The 13,009-nt window shown below is 52.0% G+C and overlaps 1 pseudogene; it reads left to right on the forward strand.

Moving 5' to 3' along the window:
- Nucleotides 1-236: 236 nt before the first annotated feature.
- On the forward strand, nt 237-824 carry LOC138997343 (eukaryotic translation initiation factor 1 pseudogene; annotated as a pseudogene).
- Nucleotides 825-13,009: the final 12,185 nt, after the last annotated feature.

Consider the following 13,009-nt stretch of genomic DNA (forward strand, 5'->3'; position numbering starts at 1 on the left):
GTTGTGAGACCTAATCACGGCTGGATCACAGAGGACCTGCCCTGTGAGCGAGGGGGCCGTGGACCCAGTGTGGGGCTGTGTCAAAACCAAAGCTGAGCCCCCAGTGACTGAGCCGCCGAGGACTCAGCAAGCTCTCCCTGAACCCCCCTCGCTTCCCGACACTCCATCCCCCCTGCCACTCCATCCCCCCTGCTGCCTTCTCTCACGGAGGAAAAGGGAGAAAGGGATCCTATGGTATGTCCGCTATCCAGAACCTCCACTCTTTCCACCCTTTTGCTGATGCAAGAAAGGTGATGACCTGCCTCCCGCTGGCACTGAGGTTTGTATCCAATAAGAATTCAACAGAGAAAGGGCAGGAAGACCCTTACTACTGTCTAAGGCAGTGGTTCTCAACCTTCCTAATGCTGCGACCCTTTAATACAGTTCCTCATGTTGTGGTGACCCCCAACCATAAAATTATTTTCGTTGCTACATAACTGTAATTTTGCTGCTGTAAACAGTATGTAATTATATATGTGTTTTCCAATGGTCTTAGGCAACCCCTGTGAAAGGTTGTTCGACCCCCAAAGGGGTCGTGACCCACAGGTTGAGAACCACTGCTCTCAGGGCTCGCAGGATAAAAACAAACTATGAAGGCCTTTAAGGAGAAATTTGCCTGCAATGGGACTGTCACTGAGCATCCAGAATATGGAGGAGCAATTCAGCTGCAGGGTGACCAGCACAAGAACATACGCCAGTTCCTCGTCGAGACTGGACGGGCTAAGGACGGCCAGCTGAAGGCTCGTGGTTTTACTAGTAAGTGCTTTGGGCTCACGGAAGCTTAAGTGAGGGTTTCTTTGCAATGAGTAGAATTTCCCTTCTGTCCCGTGTCACAAGTCTGAAACCCTCACAGCTTGTATAATGTAACCACTTGGGGTCTGCTTTTTAACTTGGACTCGTGTAACTCCTTTATGCCATAAGCTGAAAGGAGACATGCTCTCTAGTCTTGAAGCCTCTCATTTAAACAGAGCAACAACGTGATGTTTCAGCCAAGCCATGCCTGGCCAGGAGCGCCTCACAGAGTCCAGGGCCCTCGGGGAATGTCACCGCCTGAGCAGCCTCTCTCAAGCTGCGAGGGGTAAGGCGGCAGCAGCATGGGCACCACTAGAGGGAGCCGTCCGTAGTCACAGATCTACTCCTGACCAGGTGGATGGAGCCGAGAGCACCCTGCCGCGTTCCCTCCAGGGAGGTGTAAGGACTCTGGCTTGCACCACGGTCTTTTTGACCAGACAGACCCTAGTTAATTGTTGTCCAAACGCCACAATTGGAGGCCAACCTTCTATCAGAGTTAAACCTTTGACAAGGGAACACATTTCAAAGTGATGTGTCAGTCACGTAGTTACTAGCTAGAGAGCTTGCAACTTCCTAGCAACCGCTGCCCGATGCCATGTGAAGTAACAAAATGATCTTTGGAGTAGTTCCCCCGCCTTCAATTTTAATGTTATGTTATGTATTTAAACCCTTATTTAAATAAAACTTGTTTTCAGGGGGAAAAAAAACAAAGCGGAGGGCCATGGGAGAATGGGCCAGCCTTAGGGGCATCCCTCGTGCTCTATGGGGCAAAGAGAGTATATGACCAGAACTCTACTCAAACTTGCTTAGGCAAAAATGGGAGATTTATCGTCTCACATACTGAGAATCCCAGGCAGAAGACTGGCTTCGGGCTGGGCTGGGTCCAGGGACTCAACCAGACCTTCACCAGGTGGGTCTCGCCAACCCCATGCCTGGCCTCGCCTGACACTCATGCCACCCAGGGGAGGGCGGGGTTGGTGGCTGTGACTGACAGCCCCACGGCACCGGCTCCCCGGCTCCCCGAGGGAGAAGGCTTGATGGCACCAGAGAAGAGGAAATAAGACAAATAGTAACCTTACTGCCGGCCACATGCTGTCCTAAGCACTCATGCTTGTTAAATCATTGAATCACTGTAACAACAGGCAGGTACAATTCTCATCACTTCCTTTTCCACATGAAGAAACGGAGGTGCCCTGACTGGTTTGGCTCAGTGGATAGAGCATCAGCCTGTGGACTGAAGGGTCCCAGGTTCGATTCCGGTCAAGGGCACATATCTTGGTTGTGGGCACATCCCCAGTGGGGAGTGTGCAGGAGGCAGCTGAATTGGTGTTTCTTTCTCATCAATGTCTCTAACTCTCTGTCCCTCTCCCTTTCTCTCTGTAAAAAATCAATAAAATATATATATATATTTTTAAAAACGGAGGCACAGGTGCCTCAGGTCAGTGAGTGAGGGGCAGGGCCAGTCTTCAGTCCCAGACAGCCCACCTCCAAGTCTGAGAGCTCCCCACTTCCCCATATTGCCTCCCCTCATCAGAGAGGAACAAGAGCAGGTTGTCACAGGGGCAGCCCCACAGAAGGGGTCCCCCAGCCTCAGCATGGAGCCTGCCTTGGGTGCCTCTGCCTGGAAAATGCGAGGGTGTCCCAGAGAACTTTCCAGAAATTGAGGACACTCCCAGGCTCTACCTCAGGGGCAAAAGTCCTGGCCTGAAGACTCAGACAAACCAGCTGTGTGACTCAGGGCCCCTCACTACCCGTCTCTGGGCCTGTTTCTTCCTCTTGCAAATGAGCAAGTTGGGCCAAATCCCCGTCACTCGGGGCCTGGGTTCTCTCTGGGGAAGAGCTGGGGGTGAACTGCTCCAGCTTGTGGTCACCCACAAACTGCTCTGTCCCCAACAGCCCAGGTGCTAGGAAAACAAGATGGCCCCCTCCCCCAGCCTGGCCCCGAGCACAGCACTGAGAAGGCCCAACTGTGAACCCCACTTCCTCCCGACAGCTGCCCCCGTCCAGTGCCCCAGCCAGCACCCCGGGGCGGTGCCCACTCTGCTGCAATGTCCCCATCTGGCATCTTAGCCTCCTCAACGGGCATCAAACGCACCAGCTCTCAGCTGGGGTAATTTTGTCCCCAGGTAGCATTTCCAATTTAGCAAATGAAAATGCAGTCTCTGCGACTAATTAACTAAAAAAGTGAAGAGTTGCTAACCTGGAATGCACATTTTAACTGAAATCTGTATTTTATCTGGCAACCTTACACCAGGGGACATCTGTCCATGCCTGGAGACGTGTTTTTTTTTTGATTATCACAACGGAGGGGTTCTGTGGGCATCTAGTCGGCCACAGGGACAAACACCCTACGATGCACAGGCCGGCTCTAGCACAAAGAACGACCCAGCCCCAGATGTCAACGGCGCCTGAGGGGGAACAGACCCTGACTGACGTCCTCCCCAAGACCGACACACATGCTCATTCGCCGTCGCAGGGACTTGTCGGAAGGAGCAGTGGTCATCCTCCTGTGACAGCCAGGGAATCAGGCCTGGGTTAAGTGGCTTGTTCAAGGTCACACAACTGGTACGAAGCAAAGTGGTCGCCCCCCTGTCTGTGCCTTCTCCTCACTAATAAACTCATGTTCTTCTAGACACGTAAGCCAGACAAGGTCATCCAGGAAGTAGAGTGGGGAGGGGAGACAGGTGGAGCATTGCAGGGCCCACAGATCCCCAGGAACAACTGTTCTGGGATCCCCGTGGGCAGACAAGCCAATTCTGGAGAGAAGATCCCAGAGTTGCTAGCTGTGCTGTTGTCGGTTTTGCCACAAGGGGGCAGCAGAGTCTTTGAAATAAGTCAGCACGCCCAGGCCTCCAGGCCCCCTCCCTCCCCGACACGCCCCCCTCCTCAGGAATTCTAATTCCGTGGGTCTGCAGTAGGCACCAGGCATTGTTTTTTTTTTGTTTATGTATTTTTATTGATATCAGAGAGGAAGGGAGAGGTAGAAGCATCAATGATGAGAGAGAATCATTAATCAGCTACCTCCTGCCGCCCCCTACTGGGGATTGAGCCCGAAACCCAGGCATGTGCCCTGACTGGGAATCGAACCCTTACCTCCTGGTTCATAGGTCGACACTCAATCACTGAGCCAGGCTGGCTGAGTGTGTTTTTTATTTTTTGTTTTAAACAGCTCCCACGTGATTCTAAAGTGCAGCCAGGATTGAGAACCACTGGTCTAAGGCTGCTGTTTTCATCCCTGATTGCACATTGGAGCTTGAAAATATTAATGGGAAACACCCAAATGCCCATCGACGAACAAGTGGATAAACAAAATGTGGTAAATGCAGACAGTATTACTAGCCACGGAGGAGTGAGCTTTTGGCACATGCTACAACATGGATGAACCTTATGATCCCACCTCTATGAGGTACCCAGAAAGCTGAATGGAGAATTATCAGGGGCTGGGGGAGAGAGGGGTGGGGAGAAGTTAGTATTTCGTGGGTCTCGAGTTTCCGTTTTTAATGATGTCAGAGATTTAGAGGTGAAGGCTGTATCACAGTGTGAATGTACTTAATGCCACTGAATTGTACACTCAAAAATGGTTAATGGTATCATCAACAAATCAACAAATGACAAGTGCTGGTGAGGATGGGGAGAGAAAGGAACCCTCATGCACTGCTGGTGGGAATGCAGACTGATGCAGCCACTGTGGAGAACAGTATGGAGTTTCCTCAAAAAACAAAAAGTGGCCCTAGCTGGTTTGGCTCAGCGGATAGAGCGTGGGCCTGCGGACTCAAGGGTCCCAGGTTCGATTCCGGTCAAGGGCATGTACCTGGGTTGCAGGCACATCCCCAGTAGGGGGCGTGCAAGAGGCAGTTGAATCCATGTTTCTCTCTCATCGATGTTTCTAACTCGCTATCCCTCTCCCTTCCTCTCTGTAAAAAAATCAATAAAATATATTTTTTTAAAAAAAGTGGAACTGCCATTTGACCCAGTGATCCCCCTTCTAGGAATATATCCCAAGAAACTAGAAACACCAATCAGAAAGGATATATGCACCCCTATGTTCATAGCAGCACAATTCACCATAGCTAAGATTTGGAAACAGCCTAAGTGCCCATCAGCAGCTGAGTGGATTAAAAAAACTGTGGTACATCGACACAATGGAATACTACACTGCTGTATAAAGGAAGGAACTCCTACCATTTGCAACAGCATGGATGGACCTGGAGAGCATTATGCTAAGCGAAATAAGTCAGTCAGAGAAAGATAAATATCACACGATCTCACTCATTTGTGGAATATAATGAACAACATAAACTGATGAACAAAACCAGATCCAGAGACAGAGAAGCATCAATCAGACCGTCAAACCTCAGAGGGAAGGCAGGGGAGGGCGGGGGGAAGGGGGAGAGATCAACCAAAGGACTTGTATGCATGCATACAAGCCTAACCAAAGGACACAGACACTAGGGGCGTGAGGGCATGAGAGGGGGGTGGGTTGGGGAGGGGGCAATGGGGGGATAAGGACACATATGTAATACCTTAATCAATAAAGAAAAATAAATAAATAAAAATATTTAAAATGGTTAATGGTACATTTTATGATATGTATACTAACATAGTATTTTACCACAATAAAAAAGGTAGTAAAAACAAATGCTACAATTTATGATTAAACTTTAAGATCTTCCACAAAACAAAACACAAGTGTCCCAAGGTCTCCCCAGACCAATCAAACAGGACTGCCTGCGGCTGAGCCCGGGGCACCGGTATCTTGTAAAAGTGTCCGCGGTGCATTTAACGTGCGGTCATGACCAGGGGCCCTGCTCTACGATTATCCTGACTCCAGCATCCAGGAAGAGTAGTGAGTGCGCCATCCACTTCTCTACTGTGATGGTTTTCAATTCTGCTCCCAAATTCTTTGATGCTCTTCCTTCAAGAGGTGGAGCCTAATTCCCCTCCTGCTGAGTGTGAGCTGGACTTAGTGCAGGCCTGTGCGCTGTAGGGTGTTTGTCCCTGTGACACACTAGATGCCATGGAACCCCTCAGTGTGCTTCTAACAAACAAGAAAAAAGCCCTGAGGTGTCCACTGGGGCCTCCCACCAACAGGGGCCCCAGCCCCAACTGACATCTGATGGCAACAGAGAGAGACCTTGAGCGGGAACTACCCAGCCAACTCACTCCCAATTCCTGTTCCACATAATCAGTGTTTGCTGTTTTAGCCACTAAACTTGGGGTTTACACAGCAATAGCAAGTTAATGCATCCATTTCTGAGTCATTGAACCATACAATCATCCCTGTACACACCCACCCACCTACCCACCATTCATCCACCCATCCACTCACCCACCTACCTATTCAGTTATCCACCCATCTACCCACTGACCCACCCACCTAGCCAGCCAGCCACCCGCCCCAGAACACAAGGCCTAGCACAGAGTAGACCCACGTAAATATTTGTCAAATGAATAAACAAACATTTTCTAAATGTCTCCTCTGTTAGTAGCTGAGACAGGCCAGGGGACTTACCGAGAAGCATGGCCCCAGATCAGTGTGGGCTGGGACTGGGGCCTGGTCCTGCTGGACCAGCCTGGGCAGCTCAGGAACTTACTCAGGGCTACAGACTGTAGGCCCCCGGGCAGCGGCTTCCCCACCTCAGCCCATCCAGCTTCATTTCCTGCCGAGAACCACGCCCGTCCTCCCCACAAGTCCCTCTGGCCTGCCTGATAGAAGACACCTGGTTTGCCAGCGGCGCGACTCAGTGGTTGATCATTGATTTCGGGTCAGGGCACATGGCCAGGTTGCAGGCTCGATCCCCAGTAGGGAGCATGTAGGAGGCAGCCAATCAATGATTCTCTCTCATCATTGATGTTTCTCTCTCTCTCTCCCTCTCCCTTCCTCTCTGAAATCAATAAAAATATATTTTAAAAAAGAAAACACCTGGTTCTGTCTCTTCATCTTCCCTCCATCCTCCCACCCCAGGGTCTGCGAAGGCCGCTAAGGCCGGGGTCACAAATGCTAAGGCCGCTGGCTGTGATTCTGGAGGGCCAGCTGTCAGCCTGGAGAAAGGCAGACTGGGGGACAGCAGAGGCCTCACTGTCTCTTCCCTGAGAACATTAGAGTCCTGGGACACCACCATTCCCTCCCCCCACAAAACACACTCATATCCAGCCTAGTCCCTTCTCATCCCTCAAGGTTTACCTCAGTGCTAGGGCCACCGCTTTCTCATCTATACCATGGGAATAATGAGGGTACCGGGTGGGGGCAAAGGTAGGTTTACAGTTGTGAGAACACGGAACACAGAGTTTATTCTTGTATTATTATTTATTAATTACCGTATTATTTTCCATATGAACAACTGTAAACCTACTTTTGCCCCACCCTGTATTTTGGAGGTGAGACGACAGGGTGCCCAGGAGGCCCCTCAGCAAAGGGCAGGTGGCAGTGAATACTGCAGGGTGCCCGCTGAGCCGCCAGGAAAAGAGCAGGGAGTGACAGTAAAACCAAAGTCCTCCCAGCAGCTGGCGGGACCAGAGGTGACCAGCCTTCCGCCCTGCCAGCTTTGCTCACTCTGTTCCATTGCAGCGTCTCCTCCGGTTTCCCTAACATCCGTGCACGCTCCTACCTCAGCCTTCTCAGCGAGGCCTTCCCCGGCCCCCTTCCTCCTCTGTCTCCGTCTCTTATGGATTCAGGGGTTTGGTCTTGTTTGTTCACTCCTAGATCCCCACACCTACCAGGGTGACCAGCACACAGTAGGTCTACAAGATGGTTGGATAGATGATGGAGAAATGGATGATGACGGGTGACAGATGGATGGGTGATGAGGGGCAGATGGATGGATGAATACCTGGTTAAAGTAGGAGGCTATTCAGTGGTACTTCTCCAGCCGTCTTGAAATCAGCCTCTAGGTGAGTTCCCCACATTCTAGGCCAGGGGTGGGGAACCTTCTTTCTGCCAAGGGCCATTTGGATGTTTATAACATCATTCGAGGGCCATACAAATGATCAAGTTAAAAATCAGCCTGCTGTATTTGGGCAAACATTTCATTAACTCACCCCTTAATGCCTTGGCAGGGCCAGACCAAGCCCGAGGGCCAGGTGTTCCCCACCCTGTTCTAGAGGAAGCCAGAAAAATGGGGCAGACCCCAGACCTTACTAAAAAGTGCCTGGAAAGGTCCAGTTCTCCAGATAAATCGTCCCAGCGCCAACCAAAGGCTGGGGTGGGGCAAGGGCGGAGAGAGAAGGAGGGGAAACGCCCCTCCTGAGGCCCCAAGGTCACCCCTGCCCTGCACCCACCCCCAGGTGAAGGCATTTGGTGCCAATCTTCACGCTGCATCTGCCAGAACTAGGAGAGAGAACTCGGGCGAGGTGGCCGCGGCAGGCAGGGCGCTGGGACTTTCTGGGAGCTACATGGGCCCGGGAAGGAGGCAGGGCCTCAGACAGCGGCCCAGTATCCCCCTCAGAAGGCCTGGGCTCCAGGGTGAGGAATCTCAGCAGGGTGCAGTGGGAGCTGGGAGGTGAGCCACCGGGGAACATGCCACAGAGACTTCACCTCTGCCCCCACCCCACACGGTCCCCCCAAATCACACACCTGGGTTAACATGTGAACACACCCACGGCCAGCCAGGGAAGCAACAAAGGCCCAACCAGGACAAAGACAACGCCAGGGAGCACGGGACAGGCGCCTGTCACTCTCCACCGGGGGCACCAGACCAACCTGAAGTTGGGTGTGGGCTGACGTTTTAGACTAGCCTGGACATTTGGCTGCTGCAGGCGTCTTTCTTAACAATGGAAAGAAAGATTTCAGAAAACAAGGTTTAGAAACAAAGAAAGCGCCATTTCCTTCGTGTGCTTCACCGAGTCCTGCCCCTCGGGGAGGCCAGCTAGGGTGCTAGGTCGCCCGTCCCCTCGCGGGGTCGCGGAGGACCACCTGAGCTTGGCAAAGCCTTTGAGACGCTGCCCGGCACCAGGTCTCAGGAAATGCTCCTAGAATGTAAGGGCCTTGAAGCAAAACAATGGAGCGAGGGGTGAGGGCTGGGAGGGGTCAATTAGGGGGAGCCTGCCCGCCCTGGTGCTACTGTGGGGAGCGCAGGGAGGACCCAGGCCTGCTCCTGACCAGGGTCTCCCGGGCGGCAGGAAAGGAGGTGGGGACAGGGCAGAGGCCGCTGGAGGGCGGGAGGGGGCGGGAGGAGCCCTGGAGCGGGGCGCAGGCCCGCAGGGCCCAGGTCCGTGCTTTGTGCTCCCCTCCACCCTGCAGAGCCTGCCCAGCCCGGGGGTCTCCGGCAGCTGGCAGCTGCATTACGGGCTTTGGGAAGCCAGGTCTCCATGGCAACGTTGACGTCAAGGACCCGCTGCCCTGCCTCCCGCCCCCACCCGCCGGCCTGGCGCAGTCCCAGCTGGGATCTGCGGCGGCCCGGACAGAAGGGGCATTGGAGCTGCCGCCTGCCCTTCGACCTGCCCTGGGCACCAGGAGCAGACAGGTGCGGCCCAGGCCAGCCAGCCCTCACCTGCTTGCCAACCCCTCCCCCCGCCCCCCATTCCTGCTTCCTCCAGCTCCTAGGTCCTCAAATTGCTCTCAGCTGGCTGCTCGAAAGCTTTCTTCCTGTTTTGTTCACCGGAAGCCCCCTCTCAAGGAGAATGCACATTTTAATAGGAACGTGGGAGGTCACCTGCTGCCCACTCTCTCCTACCCTCTGGTTCATTCCACAATAAAGCCAGGGGATTATTTAAACAACCCCGAATTATCACAGCTCCCACCACCACCACCCTGCCTCCGCCCCTTCAGGGCTGCCTCCGCCCTCCGCCCTCCAACAGACCTAAGGGCCTTGCCTCTCTCTGCTGATGCTGTTGCCCCACACGTCCTCCTCCTCCTAGTAGTCTTACACCCACGTGCCAGGCTCTGCCTCAGGGCCCCAGCACCTGCTCTTCCCCCTGCCTGGAAGGCTGTTCCCTTCAACCCGCCCCGCCCCCCCCCCCCCCCCCCCCCCCCCCCCCGCAGGCTGTTCATGAAGAGCTCCTTCTCCAGGTCTGGGCCCTGAGCTCAGGGCTCCCCTCTTGGAGGCTGCACTCCAGCCTGCACACCCTTTAGCTCTCTCCACTGCCCTCATGGAAAACGGAGTGTGGGGTTATTTTAAAGACTGCCTCCTCCCTCGGATGGTAGGTGACAGAAGATGGCATTTATTTTATTCACTGCCGAGTCTCCTGTAGGTACTCAATACAGTTTTGTTGTTGCTGTTAATCCTCACTTTAGGATATTTTTTTCCATTGATTTTTTTAGAGAGAGTGTAAGGTTGGGAGGGAGATGGAGAGAGAGGGGGAGAGAAGAGAAAGAAACATCCATGTGTCTCACATCCATTGGTTGCCTTCTGCATGCGACCTAGGATTGAAACCACAAACCTGGCAGTGCCCTTGACTGGGAATCAAACCCGCAGTCCTTCAGGGCGAGGACGGCACTCTAACCACTGAGCCACAGTGGCCAGGGCTCAGCACATTTTTTAAAAACAGCCTTTTAGGATGTAACTCACATACCCTACCATCCACCCGAGTGTACAATTGCATGGCTTTTAGTATGCTGACAGAGTTGTGCAGACAGCACCAGTCAATTTTAGAACATTTCCATCACTCCCAAAGGAAGCCAATGCCCTTTAGCTATCACCTCCACATTCTCCCTCCCCGCCTCAGTTCTAAGCAACAATTGATCAATTTTCTGTCTCCAAAGAGTTCCCTTTCATCTGAACGGAATCATATGTGGACTGATGTGGCTGCTTCTTTCACTTAGCACAGTGCTTTCAAGGTTCAGCCAACACACTTTTGCTCTATGAATGAATGAACGGATGCTTTAATGAGTGCAAGGCCATGGGAAGTAAAGGAAGGTGCCTTCCTGGTAAGAGGGCAGGCAGCAGGACCATGGACCCTGGGCCCACTGCGGGGTCCAAATCTAACAAGGGACAAAGCTCTGAGTGCCTGTAGCCTGGCGGCCTCAGGTAAACACTTGATTGTCTTCAGTTCAAAGTCAAGAATCCAGTCTCGCTGCCCAACCCTGATGTTAGATGTAGGTCAGATGCCCAACCCACAGCCCTCATTTCACCAGCAATGCTGCTTTCCTTTCTCCACATCTGTTTTTCACTCATTCATTCATTCAGATTCCACAGAAATGCATGGTGAGGATCTACAAATCTTTCTCCAGTAAATGAATACAGGGTGTGGCAAAAGTAGCTTTACAGCCCCCGGAGGCCCTGCCCTCGATGGATACTGCTGGAACTCCGGGGCTGTGAGAGTTTAAAATGCATCACTGCAGCCAGTGGGAGGGGGCCCAGAAGGGAGCTGCTGTGAGGGGTATCCTGTGCCCTGGAAGCTGCTGAAACTCCAGCACCCCATTTTCTGAGCCTCCTTCCCACTGGATCTGACAGCCCTTCTCCCTGGCAAATCAGAGAGGAGACAAGCCTGGCGTTTGAGAATACCTGGCTGCCCCCACCATTACATTCAGAGGAAAAACAAACAGCCAAGAGGTCTGCGGCCAGGAACACGGTGGGGGACCTTCCCGGCCATCTTCAGCCCCAGCTGCTGTGAGATGACCCCCAGGGCTTCCGTGAAGGGCTCATTGTTGGAAGAGGTTCCGAAAGGCAGGTTGAAATATACGGGCGAGTAGAGCAGGGACCAAGTGGATTTCATCTCCCTGACAAATCTGAGCCAGGCCAGCCCAGGCCAGCCATACTCACAACAGAATGAGAACAGGCTCTCGCCGGTTTGGTTCATTGGACAGAGCGTCAGCCTGCGGACTGGAGGGTCCCGGGTTTGATTCTGGTCACGGGCACATGCCCGGGTTGTGGGCAGAGTGTGCAGGAAGCAGCTGATCAATGTTCTCTCTCATCCTTGATGTTTCTATCTCTCTCCCTTCCTCTCTGAATAAAAAAATATATATATAAAAAAAAGATTTGAGGAAGTTTTTTTTTTTTAAAGAATGAGACCAAGAGGTAAGGTCAACATTAAGTTTTTCAAGGCCCATCCCACCGAAAATGAAGCAAAGCCCCACATCCCACCACGTACAGCCATGCAGGTTGTGCAAGGGCGCCACATGTAAGGGAGTTTGTCTATTTATTATACAACCTTGTGTGTTCATGTCAATGTTCCAGCAGATGGCAATATAGCAGCGGTTCTCAACCTGTGGGTCGCGACCCCTTTAGCGGAAGAACGACCCTTTCACAGGGGTCGCCTAAGACCACCCTGCATATCAGATATTTACATTACGATTCATAACAGTAGCAGCATTACAGTTATGAAGTAGCAACAAAAATAATTTTATGGTTGGGTCACAACATGAGGAACTGTATTTAAAGGGCCAGAAGGTGGAGAACCACTACAATATAGTGTTTTGAGGAGGGGACACTTTAAAAACATTCACCAAGTCTTCATGAGGCTGGATAAGAATGGCTGTGATCGAAGTCCTGGCAACATGGACACCACACCCTCCCAAGCCCAGAGAGAGGAGCAGCAATCAACTTCTCATTTAAAACATTATTTTTTGGTGCCACTTAAAAAAATAAAGCAAAATTGCACCTTAGAAGAAACCAATTTAAAGTGGCATTTAGAACACTCACGATGCTGTGCAATCACCACCTCTATTTAGTTCTAAAATATTTTCATCATTCTAACATAAAACCCCATTCTCATTAAGCAGTTACCCCCTGGCCCCTGGTAAACACCAATCTGCTTCCTCTCTCTCTCTCTCTCTCTCTCTCTCTCTCTCTCGTTTTGCTTATTCTGGACATTTTATATAAATGGCATCACTTACTATAGGGTTTTCAAGGCTCATCCTTGTTGGAGGGTATCCGTACTTTATTCTTTTTTATGGATGGGTAACAGTCCATTGTCTGTTTATACCACTTTTATCGGTCGGGTCATTTGTTGATGGACATGTGGGTTGTTCCCGCTTTGTTGATGTGTCAGCATAAGCCGTACATGGCCCAGTGTTCGTGTGGGGCTCTAGGATGTGTGCAGAGCACTTCACCACCCAGAGGTTCCCTCCCACTTCCGTCACTCACACGCCCCCTCGCAGGTAACCACTACTGTGGCCTCTGTGATCACAGACGGCTGTGCCTGCTGGTGAGCTTTACATAGATGGAATCATTCAGCAAACCCTCACTTATGTCTGGCTCCTTTCACACAACGTAACGTCTACCCAGTGAGCCCACGTCAC

Source organism: Myotis yumanensis, unplaced genomic scaffold (assembly GCF_028538775.1).
Source record: "Myotis yumanensis isolate MYYU_CA2020_CCGP unplaced genomic scaffold, mMyoYum1.0.hap1 SCAF_18, whole genome shotgun sequence".
Classification (NCBI taxonomy): Eukaryota; Metazoa; Chordata; class Mammalia; order Chiroptera; family Vespertilionidae; genus Myotis; species Myotis yumanensis.